This window comes from Patella vulgata, chromosome 8, assembly GCF_932274485.2.
Source record: "Patella vulgata chromosome 8, xgPatVulg1.2, whole genome shotgun sequence".
NCBI classification, from domain to species: domain Eukaryota; kingdom Metazoa; phylum Mollusca; class Gastropoda; family Patellidae; genus Patella; species Patella vulgata.
In genome coordinates this window covers 37,333,448-37,352,464 of record NC_065886.2, presented here as the reverse complement: position 1 = coordinate 37,352,464, position 19,017 = coordinate 37,333,448, and the positions used below count along the sequence as shown (strand labels likewise).

General features: G+C 36.8%; 1 long non-coding RNA gene across 1 annotated transcript; it reads left to right on the top strand.

Moving 5' to 3' along the window:
* The first annotated feature begins 12,324 nt into the window (after nt 1-12,324).
* On the top strand, nt 12,325-18,908 carry LOC126829304 (uncharacterized). Its single transcript, XR_007683346.2, has 4 exons — nt 12,325-12,595; nt 13,931-14,075; nt 15,495-15,716; nt 18,584-18,908. It is a non-coding gene; the product is annotated as an uncharacterized LOC126829304 (long non-coding RNA).
* The last annotated feature ends 109 nt before the right edge of the window (nt 18,909-19,017 follow it).

Here is a 19,017-nt window from a genome sequence, read left to right as displayed (position 1 = left end):
TGTTTTCTTGTGTAAGGCGTGGCATTTTTCCGAAATGATGAATTTTGAAATTTTGATCTGTATTTAAAGGGGCAGATTGCAGGGAATGCACGTGCAAACCGTGTGACATGGGACTGCTTAAATCGTGAAAAAGACAAGTGTTGCGTTTGCACGAACACAGCTCATTACCGAGAACTGATATTGAGTTCAAACCCAGAACTCAAAAAGAGACCCATCACAAGATTCACTTATGTGCCATAAGATAACCACCCCCCCCCCCAAAAAAAAAACCTTAACCCTAATTATTTCACGAATTAGGCATTGCGTTTTTAATGGCTTTGAGTGTACATATTGATTAATTTGGTAATAAACAATGTTATTCTACCCAACGATTGTTCCAACTCAAACCATAAAATATTAGACAGTATTTGGATTAAATTACATTTAACATCTACCAGTGATTCTAGAGATGATACTATGAATCAGGAACAGTCCACTTTGGTCCATGGCGCCATCGGTCCTCTTTTTTTCTAGATTAAAGAATTTCTATGTTACAAGTGTTGGTATTTGTCATCTTAGAATTCAGGGTAATACATTATATGCATACACAATAAATTATCGTGGGTTTGATTTCAAATTTGACCAACAAGAACATTAATACAAATTATAAGACACAGTCTAAGAAAAATATAGACATTTCGCCCACGATTTTGGTCCGACCAGTCATTAAATATTAATATTGTCATTAATTATTCGGGGAATATTCACTGGTCCGCGGGTTCATTAGTCCACCAATATCTATTATCAGGGTTAGGGTTCGGATTATGTTTTTTGATACCCATGTTTATAGCATTTCTTAAAGCGGCGGACTAGTGAACCCGCGGACTAGTGAACCCCTCTCAATTAATCATCAATGAATATATTTGTAAATGTGGATAGTCATTCTGATATATTAACTATTATTATGAACTACAAATAAACAAACAAAGAAGTCTTACTCGTAACCCATCCCCTAAGTTTCAACACCACTTCAAAAACTGCAGAAGATCTAACGGACATAGCTTTAATGTCGTCCACGTCCTTGCGTTAAAAATAGGTCGACGAAACTATAGGTTTGTTCTGTAGTTGACTTGTCATATGGCCACCATTTTGAAGAATCCACAGCACAAGGAATGGAAAGCTTCAGGAAACATGATCTTGAACTTGGGGAAATTTGAGATTCGAATTCGTGACTATTACCGCCCGTCGTTGCTTTCAAAGAACTATGATGAAGTCGACGATTGGATCGAGGCATGCAGGTACAAAAGTGTGACGTGAGATGTGTCAAACGATATCAACAGTCATCATTCCACATCAAAGGGAGCAGATTCTCCACAAGTAAGTACACTCCTATCGGATACGTTCATGCCAATTTTAAGTAGCTCTTAGGGTGTATCTCACGTTGCATCTAAACATCGCGATGGTGAATCATGCATCTGTACAGGTACTAGCTGGTGATGTGGTTGTATCTACATGCGGAGGAGACACCATTGTCTGAAAATAAATATTTTAAAATTATTGGGGGTCATTCTTACGGACATTCAAGTATAAACTTTCTTTATTTAAGCCAAAAATATTCAGGACTAAAAGTGGTGCAAGACAGAGGTTCTATAGTCGTTTGTGACGTGAACGTAAAATATCCCGTAATTACCCTCATAGCACACTGTATGGCGTATATCCGTATTCATCAGTCGGAGCAGAACTACGGGACGCTAAACCCCATTTCATTTTTGTTTTTTGAATATCTAACATGACCAATTATTATTGTGTGGGTGGGAGATATTAAAATCCGCTTACCTTTAAATATTTCTTCACGATACAGATCATGACACTAATGGCTACTACAAAAGTGACTATGCTGCCTATTACAAATATGATGTACTGATAATTCGTAATGGAAACCGACTCTATAAATTAAAATACGATATTTAATTAATGTACAGCTATGGGTTTATCTAAAGCCCCATTTTAACATACTCCTCGCAGTGTTTCGTTTGATTATATCTAATGCCACTTAACACACCTGTAATGGAAGAACATTTCTGCTCCAAATTATGACTGGTCAATAGTCCGACTAACAACCAATAGCTAACTGCGTAACATTATCATTACGCTTTAAACAGAGCTCCTAATTGGACCAATGTTTACATAACGTTACGTCATGACTCCCGATTTTATTACGCCCAATTAACCAGTGCATAGCAGAATATTGCAGAAAACTAATTGCGTGACAAACGAGGCTATTAAAACGGATACAATGTAAACAATACTGTTTGGAGACGAACAATACTTTCACCGTTTTTAATACCTTAAATCACTGTCCAAAGATTTAGAGAAGACCCCCAACGAAGGACTGTCATGTTGCTGTATCAGAGGCCAATCCAGCAATGGCCAGAGAGGTATTTCTCGGGCAATTGCTTCAGGAATATGCACTTTAGTGACTCCAAAATTTTTAACTTTATCGATTCTTGATTATATCCAATACTCCCATTGCATGCAGGGGTTAGACTTCAGGTAGGCATCTTCTGCCACCGAAGAGACTAATGTAATCATTGCGCGGTTGATTTAAATACTACGGATAATAATATGGTGGATTCAATTTCAATGAGAAAAATCGACCAACTATATTTCATTAATTGTGGTAGTGCATTATATGAGCAACTGTCGGATCAAACAAATTTCCCATTTTTAAGATTGATCAGTGATGGGTTTTAACTAGTTGAAATCATCAAAATACAGAAATGATTCGAAGATACCACTATCATCAACACTGAATACCTCTTACCTACCTGCTAAATAACTTTGTGAAGACTGTAATTCAGTGATTGGAGACGTAACAAATCCTATTGAATTATTACCCACAGTAGATTCTGTAGTGGGCGTGATGGTCATCATAATTTGGTCGGTTTCTGCCTGTGGATCAAGGGCAGGAGTAGAGAGTATTTTTGTTACGCTGTCGGTAGATCGGTGCGCGAAACTTCTATCGGAATTTGAACCCAGTAATGTTGTATAAGAAGCTTCAAGTTTTGGAGTGCCCTGTGGTGTAGGTCGGACGGATACGGTAATTCCCAGTGAAGATTCTGGGTCTGTATTAGTCAACTGTTCACTAGATATATATGTGGAGTGGGTGGATCCAGTAATTCCCAATGAAGATTCTGGGCCTGCATTAGTCATCTGTTCACTAGATAATTTTGCCGATTCGCGGGATCCAATACTTCCCGATGAAGACCTAGAATAAGTAAACTGTTGACCAAATGTATATGTTTCTTCTATAAACGATGATTGTGGTTTTGATGTATCTAAATTGGTCACAAATGACTGTTGATGAACTCGTGTAACTGTTGTAATACTTGGTGGAGCTGACCATTCTGTGATTTCCTTCACAAAAACAGTTGATGAAATTAAAAATAAGTCAGCTGAAAGTTTACTGCTTTCATATGGAGACGAGGTATCTGAACTTTGAACACTGATATCAACATAACTTGATGCCGTTGACGCAAAGGTAGCCAATTGGGGTGAGAACAATTCTCGAGTTGTTTGAAACGTTTCTGAAGAGGAAATATATAATGTAGTTAGTAAATCGGTTGGGGTGGTCTCTGAGGAACATAACGTTAACCTCGTGTTTCCGTTTAAAATGGATGAAATGGGTGTATCAGTTAATAGGTGACTTGTTTGAATGGTTTCTGAGATGGTGCTAGAATTTACAGTTGAGGAATCGGGTAGTACATCAGTTGGTGTGGTTTCTGGTAGATATACAGTAAAGGTATATGTGGAACTTGACGTTAACCCCATATTTCCATTTATAGTTGCAGAAGGGAGCACTAAATCTGTGGTTGTTATTTGTACTGATGATAGTATTGACGCTGATGTGATGTTGGTGACTACCGAATGGGTTGTAAAAGTTACTCGGAATCCTGTATATTGATCTGAAACGATGCAAGTTTAAATATGACATATTCACTATTGCATGTAAATAAATATCCTTCCTTTTTGAAATTTTTGGTGCTATTTGTGGTATAAATATTAATTACAAACACTTTGGAATCCTGATTCCGATGGATGGGATGTTTTGGAACATAGAAACTAAATTATAGCTCCATCGATCTTAAAGGGCAGTGATCACTACATTGGGTAAAATAATTACTTTTGCAACATATAAATTATTTTCTACTCACCCGATGCATCTGAACGAAAGTGAATTAAGAGATCATCACCGGATGGTGTTAGAATCACATTATTGTAAGTACCACAAAATGTACCAAGAAGAGGGGAATGTTCGCCATGGCCATCGTAGACATTCAAAAAATCATAAACACAGTTACTGCTTGGTTCTATCTTCAAGAAAAATAAGAAAACAAAATATAGGTTATGTGGCAACGAAACAAACTTCTTTGACGTTCGAGCATACATTGGAAACAGTTGTTATTCGATTTTCCTTCACCTTATATAGGTATATCTATACACATTTAAAAAATGATTCGAATGGTAATTTTAGTTTCCGGCGAGTTAACGTGTTTCCTTTCAAAGGGACAGAACTCCGAAAGTTAATGTCGGAATTGTTGACAATGAAAAGGATTCTTTCACCTCCATGTAAATTTTAAGAGGGTGATATTCATTGAATATGCCCACGTCCATTTCCCCAATTAGGTTTGACATATTATACATAAAACTAATACTTAAAATCGATTTTGAGGCATGAATTAAATTTGTATGCTGTGTCCCCGATACTCGACAGTTACCAGGGTACTAACAACCTCAGAAACTCAAGGCAGAAAAACTTTAAATTATCAATCTGCCTTACATCCACATGTTGAATATTCAGCTGTATAATCGAGTTGCTTGTAGAATTGATTATCCAGACGCAGTTGGTAGAAGGGGGGTACAAGGCTGGGTAGTTTGGAGATGTTATTTCACCATCGATATCATCAATTATAAATTTGCAAGCAGGAACTTGAAATATAAATTAAACACCGATTAGTTGTGATGTGAATTCCAACAAGTATTGTTTCTTCTAATAATTATTTTATTATACGATAAAATTTAAATGAAGTCAAATGGGGTTTAACCTCCTTTTCTTCTGCCCCGACTTGGATAATGAAGACGGGCATAATCCATACTGCGTGCTATGAGGGAAATTTTGCCCGGACAGCGACACTACGGCCTACTCTTATCTCGAATTCCAACCGTCAACGATTTTTTTTTTATTTACATGACTAATGTTGTTTCCCTGCTAGGCCCTCCTTCCTAACCCACAGACAAGGGGGGATCACGCTGGAAAATCCCGACGAACTTTCTCGGCCAATACCAGCATGGAACACGGGACCTCCAGGTTGGCGAGTCAACGCCTTTCTCATCGAGCCACCGCGGCTCCCTAACTTTAAAGGAGTTGAACCTCTATGATTGGGTGGATTAAATGTAAGTCAGTTTGCTTATTAATTTCATTTCCGTCTTGCCTTAATATATCTACACATGAACAAATATTTAGTTATATCTAAATATTAGATTTATCTAGGGGTGTAAAATTTGTACTAATTAGACTGTCATCCTACACAGCAAACCACAATATTATGTGTAACGAGTTGACCTACTGAACCTTGTATGATGGACACCTGGAAATCGAAATAAAAAATGCGTGTAGCTTCGCTGGCGGGACAAAATGTTCCCCCATAGCACAGCCGTCTTTATCCGGTTGGTATAGAACAATTAGACGTTAAACCAATTTCTTCATTTAATGTTTGCCGCCAGTTAGATTCGATTTGTGTTTGTTTGTGTGTATGCCGGGGGAGGCGTGTGTGGTCCAAGAAATCGACAAATTTAGTTTTAACCTGGATAGTAGAAATAGTCGCTATTGTAATTGCAATCCAAATACTTAACTTTGAAGTAGAAAAATACGAATCATACAGCAGGAAATCCATATGTATCGTGTACATAAAATAAATTTCTATATCCAAAGGAACTGAAAGGGATGGACTTTAATGTCTCGCCAACGCAATACTTTTGAGACGATGTGTGCAAAGCTATGGAGGAGAATCTTGCCCGGGCAGCCAACTCTTCTTCAAATTCCAACTGTAAAGGATTTTTTACGTACATGCTAACGTGAAGATGGGTGGACCTGGAACGACCAGGCCGAACTATAACAATCACAATCTGTTTCACGGGGGATTACGAAAGTCTTCTATTTAAAAAAGACTGCCTTCACCACGCGACGTGCATTGTTTACATAAGACGTTACTGAATCGGGCAGAATGCTGCCTTTTACTCATTTTAATACCCATTTACACTAAATAGGAAATAATTTTTACCTACAAATACTTCAAACGTCATTATTTATTTTTCTAATACATAAAAAAAAAAATGTTTTAGAATTTAATTTGTCGGAGGAAAAAAGTTAATATTTCGCTCATCAATGTCATCCTTATCAGTGATTGTAGAGGCCTAGCGAATATTCACTGCTGATCAGTGTAATGTACAAGTTATTATCTTCATTAATGTATGACAATGAAAACAATATGTAGATGGTTTTGGGATTATTGTCATTTCATAATATAAAGTCAAGCAGTAGTAAGAGGTTTTATTTTAATCCCTTCAAGAGCCTGTGTTCATAAGATATCAGGATTACTTAGCTTTGTTCACATAGTCATAGAAAAGGGAGAACTTTTAATTTATTACACTGCCATAGATTTATCATGGCCTGGAAGTTTAATCAAGTTATCGGGTTTAATACAAATTTCGTAGTGATCAGTTTTAATGATCCTTTAAGAAGTGTGTCCTTAGACGTGTTTGCTTAATTTTACTATGGGCATATTTAAATTCAATTTTTATGCTGGTTTACTAATTTATAGTCTACATACAACACAATACTTGAGATGTTTTGAAACTAACATAATATTATTTGTCTTACTATATCTTACTACATGTATATGGTCACATATGCATTCTAAGGGAGAGGAATTTTCATCTTACAGTGGCGTTTAGTTTTACTCTTTTTCGAATTCCATCCTCCAAGGGTTCTTTTTAGTGCAAGTATATACGAGTGGACCATTTAAAGACTAGCTAACCGGTGCTATTCTCGACAAGTGGGTACCATCTATCTTAAAACCTTTCTCGAAGAATCTATAAATCAGAAACATGTTTTTTTTTCCAGTCAACTATCTACTAGTTGCCATCACAGTCGTACCTTGTGAATATGAAATGTTCATTCCTTGTAGCTGTGTATTACTGTCTGATATAAAGTTGATATATAAATAACGACCAGTGGTTGTTAAATTGGGTGGTAATATATGACCACAATAACCAGCTATCACAGAACCAGTATCATCATCACCATCAATAAACTTGACTACATCTGTACTACATGTCGTATCTAAGACTATCTAAATATAGTATAAATTAAATAATAAACTTAACTACATCTGTACTTACATGTAGTATCTGTATCTTAAACTATTTAAATATATCATAACAATAACATAGATAATAAATAGTAGAATTCTAAAACAACCTTAGAATGTCAGCATTCCCTCGGTTTTTAAAGGAAATGTCCATCTCCTGTTTCACTCTGTGCATGAAGGCCAACCAAATTGCCGGTAATTTCAATGAAATGTATATATGCAAGTTTGGATTATTCATACATATATTTTGTACTTAACATGCCATCATTTCTTGCTAAGGTCCAGGAGCGAATATCTGGTTTGTCAAACAGATGTCAGACAATCTCTGGTTTGTCACAGACGTCGAGGACTGAGTAATGGGCGGCTGTGGTTTGGGGTGCTAAAATCATGAGATAGATAGAATTTATCGACCCAATGTATTCAAAATTTAAAATAATCACATTATTATGTTTTGATGTTCCCGATGTTGACTGGGAACTTAAACCATTGGTGAAAAAGTAATAAATTTCAAACAAATATTTCAATGACAATTAACATTAGGTTTTCGGAAAAGGGGGCATAACTCCATAAGGGAAGATTGCAGAAAGCTGAAACTCGAAATTACCTGAAATGTGTGAAATACCACAAATACATTATAATCCATTTGAGCTTCTATGATCCAGACACAGTCTTGGTTCGGTGGATAGGATCCAGGAAAATTAGGGGTTTGGATGGTTCCTGTTTCATCTGTAAAATATCCACCACACGATGAGAAATTTGTTTCTTGGCTAGAAACTATATAAATAAAAAAAGGGGACACTACATAGTGTATTGGACGTCACAATTGTAATGAACAACAACAAAGAGATTCTACTAAAACAACGCATACAGTGTTTGTTATATATTTGTATAAGTAGTGACAAGCGTAAGGCACGACACAAAGTATGCTTACTCTGCCAAGAAACAATACCGCTTATCATGTAGTTATTTGAGAAGTTGTACTTTGCTATTATTGATACCTGTATTTGTCACCTTACATCAGAGACATCTAAAGCTCGGGGGCATTTTGGCTCTGACGAGAGATTCTTACTCGGTCCTAATTTAAAAATGTGTAAAATTCATGAAATGCCCCAATCAGATTAAGCCACGGGTCATATTTCGATCCATTATTTAAAGTTCAAAATGTAGTTATACTGTTCTCAAAGTGGTGGGGATAACGAAAATATAAAATGGAACTGAATTTAAATACATTTACATAACTTACCATATATAGCGTTGATTAAATAAAACCAAACAAATATCATCCTACAATTATCCAGTTGTCCAGTAATATATTAAAAATATTCAACTTTCTGAATCGTACCCCAACATATTTAGTAAATTATCTATTTTTGGCAATGAGTAACACATGGAGACATCCACTCCAGTCACGAAAGACAGTAAAGGTATAATTATACCCTGTGTAATAATACGGTCCATTGTAAAATTAAGTTAGAGATTACCCTTAATAAATTTAAAGATCTATCTGATATACATAACTACAGGTATACATGAGTTAAAGTGTATGTCAGATAATAGTATGTGAATTGTGACAATACACTATCATTCCCGGGATTTATTTTAATATAACTGTAGGCCTATCACTGAACCGGACGTGTTTCACATTTGGTAATTTATTCACACTTGCCTGAGCTATATTCGATATAAAAAATAGTTCCCATGGGCGAGAATGTAAACCCTTTGCTTCAATCCTCCATTGATCAGTTAAAAAACATTGCTTCTGGAAGTTCTGGATCTAATTTCTCCAAATTTCTAAACTTGATACCAAGTGACATTGTCCTTGATCAGTTTGGTGAAGCCTCATTTATTTTTGAGGATCAAATGATCAGAGATGGCTTCAAGCAAAGGGGTGATGCACAAACTAGTTGTAATAAATTTATTTTAAATGTCATAGCTAATTTGAATGCTCGTTTTAAAGAGAAGGGAGATGCTGTTGTATTAAGTAATTTGTTTAAAATATTTGATGTAAATAGTAAGATAGAATATGCAGGATTTGTTGCTAACATTGAAGATTATGTGAATTTGTTGAAACTCGATACTTGTACCTTGTAAGAAGAAGTTATGGCATTTCGAAACTATGTTCAATTGTCTGACTTAGGTGATGTTACTATTACTGACTTTTGTAAATTTGCCTTAACCAAAGATGATATATTCCCAAGTGTTTGTGATATCAGTAAGCGCTTGCTTACAATTCCCGTGGCAACTGCGGAGTGTGAAAGAAAGGAGATTTAGTAGGCAAAATATTATAAAAAACAAATTCCGAAATTCATTAAAAACCAATACATTGTGCAATTTAATGGTACTTAGTATTGGAAAAGTGGGGACCACGTGGCTAAGTGGGTAAGGCGCTGGCTCGCTAGCCTGGAGGTCGGGTGTTCGATCCCTGCATTGGCCGAGAAAGTTCATCCAGATTTTCCGGCGTGGTTCCCCCTTGTCAGTGATGCAGGACGGGGGGGCCTGACAAGGACAGCTGTCTAGTCCTTCGGATGAGACGAAAAACAGAATTCCCGTGTATACATTGGAATGCACGTAAAAGATCCCTTGGCGGTTGGAATTCGATATAAGAGTAGGCGATAGTGCCGCTGCCCGGGCAAAATTTCCCTCATAGCACACTGTACGGCGTATGCCCGTTTTCATTAGCCCAGGTTAGGAGCAGAACAGTAAGACGTTAAACCCCATTTCATTTCATTTCATTTTATTGGAAAAGTGGTTATTCTTGATTTTGAAAAAGCGTTCAAAAAATAGGCTTCTGCAAAGCAGAGGAGAATATTGTAAATTGTAATATGTATATTGTATGTATTTATGTAAATAAAAATGTTTTAAAAATTGCTGATTTTTAAAAAAAAGTTTGGCGGAAGAAATATATGGCTAATAAATTAAATTGAAAAATTGGCGGAAAAAAAATGGAACCCAGAGTGAGCACTGGGCGAGATGGGGTGTGTGTGGGGGGGGGGGGGGGGGGAGGGGGGGTAATTTGGGTGTATTTTGCATCCTGGCCTTACCATGTGGAAAAAGGTACCTTACTGAAAGTTCGCTTCTGTTATCGGCCGAGAGAGGTCCGCCGGACATTCCAAACTGGTGAAGGACGGGGTTCAAAGAAAAGCCATTTCAACTCATTCGTACGATTTTCAGGGTTTTTATACGCTCACGTTTTCATGTGGACGTATATTGTAGTCGTCCCGGTCCGTCTGGACGTCCGCCCGTCTACAGTTGTTTGTGGACACTCTACAGGTAAAAGCCCCTCTACAGGTCACATTTTTTATCCGATTTCAACGAAACTTGAAATATAGGTTTATCTCCCTCAGATCGCGGTTCCTTTCGATATTGGTATGTACCGGACCGTAACTTCATGGATTATGGCCCCTGATTGTACGAAAGAAATCGCGTTTTTAGATAGTGTATACCCTCTAGAGGTCACAATTTTTATCCGATTTTGTTGAAACTTGAAATGTAAGTTTATAACCCAAAGATCTCGGTTCCTTTTGATATTCGCGCATATCGGACAGCAACTTCCTGAATTTTGGCTTTTGAACCCTATAGAGGTCATAATTTTTATCCGATTTAAAAAATCCGTTTGAATATATCAACGTTACACCCTAAGGGTGGTTGAGTTCGAATTTCGTAAAAGCCGGGCCAAAACTGACAGACAAAATCGCCGCCTCTAGTACTGAAATAGCGTAAAAAATATGATATATCACGGTTGTGGACCCTCTAGAGATCACAATTTTGTTCGGATTTTGATGAAACTTGAAAGGTAAGTTTATAACCCAAAGATCTCGGTTCCTTTCGATATTCGATTTAAAAAAAAACGTTTGAATATATCACCGTTACACCCTAAGATTGGTTGAGTTCGACCAACTCAATCGGACCAAAACTGACAGACAAAATGACCGCCCCTCGTACACATTTAGTGTAAACATCTGGTATATCAAAGTTGTGGACCCCCTGATGATTGTACAAATAATTCCGTTTGTTTTTAGCTTGTTCTCTATCCATCTCTTGCAAAATGTGGGCGTATCCTCCTGCCTGGCAGCCGCTGGTTTGTTTTATTTTCAGAAAAGTAATCCCAGGGTTATTACACCTTTACTTATGATTGCTGCCGTGCTTGCTAAAATAGTTCAAAAATGGCTGATGAAGCGTAGATAGTTTGATATCGTAGCAACGGCACTTGACAACCGAGATTAAACCTCGATTGTTCATTTTAACGTTATTTTTTTTTTAATCTGGCAGGTGTTAAAATCCATTTAAAGCTCGACCTGCCGATGATCTATAGGGAGTTCATTATATAGGGTTGTCATGTCTAAATAATAATTTATAAAACATTTGAAGCCTAGAGTAAAACCTCCAAAATTGGCAGATTTAGCTCCTCCATAATGGATCTTTAACCAATTTTCACAATTTGGAAAGTGATCAATGTTTATGGTAGGCCTACGTTATTAAATAAACAATGCCAAATGCGGCAAGTTAAACACCCCCTCACCCACAGCGGCATTCGGCCTTGATAAATGTCGGTGTGTTTGAATTTATACAAGGAATACTTCGATGAAATGTCGTTTATTTTCTTTACTGCGAAGGATTTATCATCTATACGATAATTCATTTTTTAGTCCAGTAATAGCGACTTTTTGCGCATGCGGATAGATATAATAAAAGCTTTATATGGTTGGTTATTCCAATATTGATGTCGGTGAAGTCCAAAACGATTAGATAATCCGGCCCATAATCGACAGTTGTGGGCAATGTGTGCCGAATGCAACGAATACTTCGGTAATCTCCGGCAGGGCTAGGGTATTCCCCCTTTTAAATGTGAAAGTAAAAGAAGAGTTGTCACGTGATTTCCACCGAATACCGTGATTTGGTTTTTCCTGGACTCAAATGCATTTTATGACGAATAACAGAAATAATGGTTGTGAGCAATTGTCTTCAAGACAGGTTTTCATGCCATATAATGTATGTTTGGTGAAGTTGTAGACGTTATGAATGATGTCCTATTGAGTATTGTTTGTATCTAAATACCAACGACTGGCGATTAATTCAAGACTCTATTAAGAAGTTATTAAGGCGAGCCCTACTATAACTATTAATACTATTGGTAAATAATGGCAACCAACAACAACAAAGAACAGAGAAATAAAATACTAGTGAAGGTTGTATGAATTGTTTTTGTCATCATTTTAATTTTTGATTGCTTAATATAGTAGGCTATAAAATATGTGGAAAATTCAATGAATGTTCATAATATGGATGGAAAATGAAAGAGAAAGTAGGCAACAACAAGGAAGAATTTTTATGTGATCAGAATATATTTTTAGGCTGTTAATTTTTTATTTCGTAGATATACGTGTACTTCCATAAGGATGGATAAGAATAGTGAAAGTAGTGGCAACACGGAAAAGTTTATAAAGATATTTTAGAAGTTGTATTGTAATTTCTTTTTCGTAGTATAACTGATTTCTGCAGAGCTGCAACTATTGGGGCCGATTATGTCAAGTGTTAGTCAGGACACAATAATACCATGTTTGCAAAACATAGCGGTCTATCTTATTAAACAAAATAAACACCCTCAAAACTTATAATTCCGCTTGATTTGATTGATCATGATGAGTGATTGTTCTGTTTTCCCAATATTTAATCTGTGCAAACAATGACAAACTTTTATTTTTAATCGATGTTTGATATATATAAGATTCCTGGGACAATCAGAAGTCATTTTACCTAGCAACAAACAACAACAACACTAACAACAACAAACGTCTTCAGTTTTTTTAACTGATGAAGACGTCCATTATGCCATGCAGTCCGTGCGCTATATGGGAATTTCTACACATGGTAGCCGCGTGCTTAGCCATGCTACTGCCTTATTTTCAACTGGCAGGTGATATATAGCATCATGCTAGTGATATCGTGGGACCTCAGATTTTCATCTTATTCACGGTTTATAAAACAATTCATAACCCTGACACTTGATTGCTTTCTGGCATTGTCTAATGATTGAATGTCTCATTAACACCCAAAAGTGCAGGTTAGCCACAGTGGTTTGGTAAGTAAGATGTTGGTACGCTAACCTGGAGGCCCCGAGTTTGATCCCTATGTTGGCTCAGAAAGTTCATCAGGATTTTCAGGTGTGGTTTCCCCTTGTCAGTGGTGTAGGACAAATAACTAAGTGTCGTGTACATATTGGCATGCACGTAAAAGAACCCTTAACAGTTGGAATTGAAAATAAAAGGAGTCCGTAGCGTCGCTGCCCAGCAAAATTTCGCTCTTTGCCCATTGCATGATTATCCATTTTATCGTTAAATCCATGTATGTCATGTCCATCTGATGGTTTAAAGAGTTGGTCATGTGAATAACTTCTAGATAATAATTTATATTTATACAACATTTGAGGCCAAAAGAAAGACTGGCAATCACCAGACTTAGCTCTTACAATGCATCTTTAACTGAATTATTCACTTTAAATCGATTTTATTATATTTTTATAGAATATACCAGCAGATTGGAATAAATATGTAGTGCAGGATTTTCTGGAGAATTGTTCAGATGATAAAGATGTTGAAAAATCTGAATTATTTGGAGGGGTAGAAAATGTTGCATTGGTGGAATTTGAACAAGAGATAAATGAAACCGGTAGGTGTGACATCATTCCTGTAGTTATACAAGCTTGAAAATCTTGGTGAAAGAGAGAGAAGAGAAATTTGGTTTAAGGTCCACTGGTCACAAACTAGATCATTTCGGGACTAACATATGGTTCAGTTTTATTTCAAGAAATCGCTTGCGCGCCATAGGGGGTCATTAGCTGTGGGAGGAAACCACAGTGACTCTAATGTACAAGCGAGTAATCAAAACTATTCCATTTGACTCAAGGACAGACCTTATGGTCTAACACGCATGTATTAAACCATTCAGCCCCCCCCCCCGACCCTTGAAAAATCTTGGAATCCTCCCTTGATGTACAATTGACGATTGTTGTCAGTGTATTTGAAGGTGCATTTATATTAAAAAAATAAAAATAAAGAAAACAGTAATTCTGCAAGAATATTTTTAGTGTATATGCAGAGATGCATTTTTATTAAAACAAAACAAAAATGGTAGTTCTGCAGGTATATTCTCAGCCTATTTGTAGGTGCATTTTTATGAAAAACGGTTGTTAGAATCTTCGCCTATACAGCTTTCTAATATATAGGTTGAACTTAAAGAACCTATAATATTTACATTAAGAATGTGTTATTCAGTTTAGTGTAGGTCTATGTTATGGGGTGGTGGAATGAATGATCTAAAACATGCGCTTTACAGTCTATTAATGAGTCATAAGGCATGATTTTGATTCCAAGCTTGTGCTGGGTTTTCTCCGGATCCTCCAGTTTGTTAAATACAAAATACTAACATTAGTGTATAAATGTCGCAATAATGCAGCTCCTCAATACTTATCTGAACTCTTATATGACTACAACCCTATTAGATCACTTCGCTCTCAAAATAAACAGTCACTAGTTGTTCCAAGATATAATTTGAAGTCATATGGGTATAGGTCTTTCAGTTCAGCTGGTCCTAGATTATGTAACGAACTTCCACAACAGATCAAGAATCAACAAACTTTTAATCAATTTAAATCCGCACTAAAGACTTTCCTGTTTCAACAGTTTTACCAGTAGAGCCATTACAAAAAGCGTTTTGAGCATGTGTCAACATGGAGAAGACGCTATATAAAACTTCATTATTATTATTATTATTAAATACTCCCGAAATGTTGTTCCAAATTGATCTAGCGTGTGTCATGTGAACGTTAAACCACAGTTTATCTCTCTCTCTCTCTCATGATATCTATATCGATTTATACATTACTGCTGTGTTAAATCTGATTCAAATTGGTGTGATGTAATATTGTGTGCAGTGTGCTTTTTAACATTGTGTGCTGTACTCCTAGTACTCTGTAAATTATATATTGTAGGATTATATATTTGTACTGCTGTTGTGCGAGGATTTTTAAATATCTGATTATATGTTAGTACATTTAAGTATAATTGATTTTAATTTTTATTTGCACAGAATTTAATGAATTGGTTAAAATAGGAAAGGTGAAGAAAGAACAAATAGAGTTATCCCTCTTGACGGAACCAGATGGATTGATCATAGAGAATGTACCTTCTAGTATCAGTCTAGATACGATCTGTTCATACTTCACCAAGTCGCATGGCAAGAATATTATTACACAGAAAAAATCTTACGTAAAACCTAAATGCACGGTTTTCTACATCAACAATATCAATGGTAATATATTTAACTAATTTACAATTGTTTTTCAATAGAAATATTAAGAGACTATCAATTAGACTGTAACCAGGATATCGTTTAATTTCCCGACCACTGTTAAAAAATAACCAACCCAATTGATTATAACCTGAAAAGTTGTAAGCCTGAAAAGGATAGATCGATTGGGTTGAAACAGACTTTTGCCACCAACAAGTACAATCATTGAATGAATCAGAGACATAAGAACTGCAACTGTAGTTTTATTATTGTCTTTGTACCAGACCATCTTGTGAACCTACCCATTGAAATCACCAGAAAGGGACAAACTGGCTATAGTGCAGCCATCAAGTACCTACAATTGAACGAACTAACCCCAACGCAAATACATGCCGACATCGTCTCCACTTTAGGGGATGATGTCCCTTCCTTTTCCACAGTAAAGAAGTGGACTGTGGATTTTAAGCATGGCAGAGAGAGCCTTGATGATGACACACATCCTGAAAGGCCATTAACAGTAACCATTCAAGAAAACATTACCTGGGTACCTGACATTGACGATTGACCGCTCAACATATTGCCAGTGTTGTGGGCATCTCTCATGAGAGGACTGAGCACATTATCATCAGTGAGGAGATGCAGTCCCTTCAGTTTCCACAGTAAAGAAAAGGACTGTGGAATTTAAGCGTGGCAGAGAGAGCCTTGGCGATGACCCATGTCTTGAAACACCATCAACGGCAACCATTCAACAAAACATTACCTGGGTGCATGAAATAGTGATGGCTGATCGATGATTGACCACTTGACATATTGTTAGTGTTGTGGGCATCTCTCATGAGAAGATTAGCACATTATTGCCAATGAGTTAGGAATGACAACAGTTTCTGCAAGATGAGTCCCATATTGTCCTGTGACAGTCTGTGCCGTTTTCAAACAGATCCTGATAATATTTTTGGCCAGATTTGTTAAATAATGATGATGTTTCATAGCAAAAGGTTTCTAGAATGGGGTCACAACCAACAAACGGTTGGGAATCACTCGCTTATAAGGTATAATATTTAAATTTTGAATAGTGGTCGAGACATTAAACGCTTGTAAATTGGACAGATTTTTTAAACAAAGGTTCGATATTGACTGAATGTAAAAGAAATTAGGGCTAAATACACAAGATGTAACAATACCTATGTTACAGTGTTACTTCCTAGCCTATTTCTCAGCAATCTACCGTTTGTTACCTCGGTAACAATCACAATATTTTTATCATATCGGACGAGAAAGACAAACCTATGGACAGGAAACAATATACAGACACCAGAAACAAGAAACACACATATCAGATCAAGTGAATAGCTTCCACTGCGCTGCACTTATATTTAACCACTAGAAGAATGCCCGGCTTTGCTCGGGGGTCATAACTCTGAAACCGGAAGTGGTAGACTAACGCCACCTGGCCTATGTTACTCCCCGGTCCGAGCTACTCCTATACCCCAAATTTCAGACTCGGGGCAGACCTAGTGTAGCCGCCAACCCCGAACAGACACACAGACAGACAAACAAACAAACAGGCAGACAAACGACAGTCACAAATATTAGTATAGATAGATTATGCTTGAATTCTAATTGTTAAGGGTTCTTTTTTCGAATGCCAATGTGTATAGTGGATCTTGTTTTCTACATCCCAGCCGAAAGATTAGATTATGTTCCTTGGCAGGCTCTCTGTCCTGGACCACAGACACTGGAAACCACCCTGGAAAATCCTGGAAAACTTTCTTTTTGAACCTCTGGCCATCTGTTAAGGCGCCAGTACCTTGATCAATGAGCCACTTTGGTTCCCTTATTTGTTGCAAATGAAATGAAATGATATGGGGATTAAAGTCCTACTGTTCTGCTCTAACTGGGCTAATAAGACGGGCATATGCCATACTGTGTGCTATGAGGGAAATATTGCCCATAAAGAGCTGGGCTATGGGCTACTTTTATACCAAATTCCAATTGTAAGAGATCTTTTACATGCACACCAATGTGTACCTTGGTTTTTCATCCCTACTGATTGACTATATATGTTGTCCCTAGCCAGGCCCTATGTCCTGCTCCTCTGACAAGGAGGAATGACACCAAATCCAGATGAACTTTCCCGGCCATTGCAGGGATTGAACACCAGACCTCCAGGTTAGCGAGCCAATGTCTTACTCACGGAGCCACCATGGCACCCTAATTGGTTGCACAAATATTTAGATTTGTTTGCTTGCCTCAGAAGTTATTACGAAAATACTGGAAAAACTCTAAATTTATTTGCATAAAAGACTAAACTTTAGAGCAGTTAGCTCGACCCTTCATCCACACATGCTAAAATTTGTGTCAAAGGGAAATAACTGCTGTAACGTTGAAGGCAGACCAACAAATATTCTCTCATTTACTATGTTGTTAATATAATGCTCTCCACCACAGTTTTAAATACAAGGAGCTGCATTCATAGATTCTAAGATTAGGGAATTTAATGTAGATCTGCCTGTAATTGACAGGACCCTTATTATCTCCTTGGTTGTTACATGCACTTTGTGTCAAATCTTGAATGGATTAAGAGGAGTTGCATTTACAAGATCCTGAGAGACAGACAGATGGATTGACAGACAGATGGATTGACAGACAGGGTGATTCTTCTGTCATCCGACCCAAAACTTTGTTTGTGGAGATTATTTCAGATGTTTTTACTGCATTTTGTGAAAAATTTGTTACATTTGCTTGTGTTTGCAATTTTTACAATGAATTTGTTACATTTACTTGTGTTTGCAATGTTTACAATGGATTTGTTACATTTACTGTTTAAAAAGAATTTGTTACATTTACTTGTATTTGCAATGTTTAGGATGATTTTTGTTCTATTTCAGTTGCTGATGAATTGGTCAAGATAAAACTTCCGCATGACATGAAAGTTAAATTATTTTACAACAAATTCCATGGCTATATAATACAACAGCTTAACAAGCCATTACCATCACCAAAACCAACTAAATGTAAAATATTAGCAGCATTGTCACATTCTACAACCCATAATACAGATACAGATACAGATGATGATGATGATGATGATAATGATGATGATGATGATGATGATGATGATGATGATGATGATGATGAGAAGAAGGAGGAGGAGGGTAATGTTAAGGGGAGGGTTCATAGTATGGCTCAAAACTATGAAGGAAAGATTAATCATAGTACAGGAGCTCATTTAGTAGACAATGCAAATAATGATGATACAGATGATGATGATGATGATGATGATGATGATGATGAGGAGGAGGAGGAGGAGGAGGAGGAGGAG